Raw genomic sequence first — 1,620 nt, forward strand, 5'->3', positions numbered from 1 at the left:
TAAATAGTGAGTCCTGGTCATGTGATTGACAGTGACTCTTTATATCAGTGCTTGGTGGATGGAGTGGGGAGACTGATGATACTTTTGTCCTGACACCTCATGGCTATGACACTGAGCCATATGTTGCATATAATCCATATTACATATATTATATATACATGACTCTGTGTGTGTGTGTGTGTGTGTGTGTGGTGGCGGGGTTTGTAGTAAAGATTAAATGGTGTAATGCTTGGCACTTCAACACGGTTTATTAATGATTATTATCAGTTGAAGGCTACCCTTAGCTTCATGATAGAAAGACAGTTATCACATGTTTTGGCTGTCTAAGGGGAGCAGGTTCAGACTGTCCAGTGGAGGAGCCTGAGACTGCTAAAAAATGTTTCCCTAATCCCCCCCCCATGGCTGTGATAACACTAAGGTCCATTTTTAACACATGTGGAGGGTATTACCTTTATTAACAATAAGGCAACTGAGCAAATGCTAATCCTAGAAATAATATTATGGGACCCTGAATTTTTATTAAACTCAAAATAGCAGGAAAGTACCTGAAACCAAGGAATTTGGGGGGAAACTAAGGCGAGGCATAGGTTTTCGGTTCTGGTTTTGTTTCCTACTCCTTCTGTGGGGGAGGAGCAGGTCTCACCTCTGGTCTTGCAGGAAGGTGGCCTTGGCCGTGGATCCACCTCACAGTCGGTGCTCCCCTGGTTTGTTATCCTGCTCCTCTGATGCTCCCCAGGCCGAGGATTCAGTTAGGTCTGGGGGAGGGACACTGCATCCGAGGTCAGGTTTCTCCCAGACGGGACGTGGAGCTCGGGGAACTGAAGCCTTGTTTCTGAGCAACGCGGGCACAGGAAGCTGCGGGTGCAGGGAGGGGTGGAACGAGCGCCGAGGTCAGACGGGGAAAGGAGGAGAAAGGAAGAGGCGAGTAGAAATCACAGGGCGCCTGTGCCGAGCTGTCATCTAACACGACTTCCCCTCTGTTGGCAAGGGGGGCACACGATGTTAACATTCATTATCATGTCGTATTCGATTGACTGCCAGGATTTATTATACTTTCTGCAGCTACACACGGATACTGACAACACCCATTCCCTTGCCCAAGAAAGGTCTCTGTTTTCTCATCTCCCCAGAATAACAGGGAGGTGGGAGGCCGTCAATACCAGCGTAATGAGTGTCAGAGCGAGGGCAGGGCTGCAGCACCTTCATTCCAGAAACAGCAGGAAACGGAGGGAAGAAGAGGCGCTGGAGGTGCTGCGCCCGCCTCAGGGTTAGAGGCGCCGAGGCGCGGGGCGTCCAGCGAGGGGCAGCGGTGCAGCCGGCGGGGTCCTTCCCTGTGGGGTGTCAGGGCTGACGGTCGGCCACGGGGCTTCAGACGATCTGCTAAGTACGGAGGACAGCGATACTGGAAGGAGGGGAAGCCTTTCCCCCAGGATCCAACTTACAGGTGAAGGTGCACGTGGCCTAAGTCAATCCATTAATGCCAGAATTATTTATCGAGCGCCCCCTATGGGCCAGGCACTGTGCTGAGCTGCCAGGGATACAGGAAAAACAAACAATTCTCCGGAATACAGATGTGTTTTTTTTTTTTTTTTTTTAGGAAACAAAGTATTTTATTAGAAT

Source organism: Galeopterus variegatus, unplaced genomic scaffold (assembly GCF_000696425.1).
Source record: "Galeopterus variegatus unplaced genomic scaffold, G_variegatus-3.0.2 Scaffold4884, whole genome shotgun sequence".
NCBI classification, from domain to species: Eukaryota; Metazoa; Chordata; class Mammalia; order Dermoptera; family Cynocephalidae; genus Galeopterus; species Galeopterus variegatus.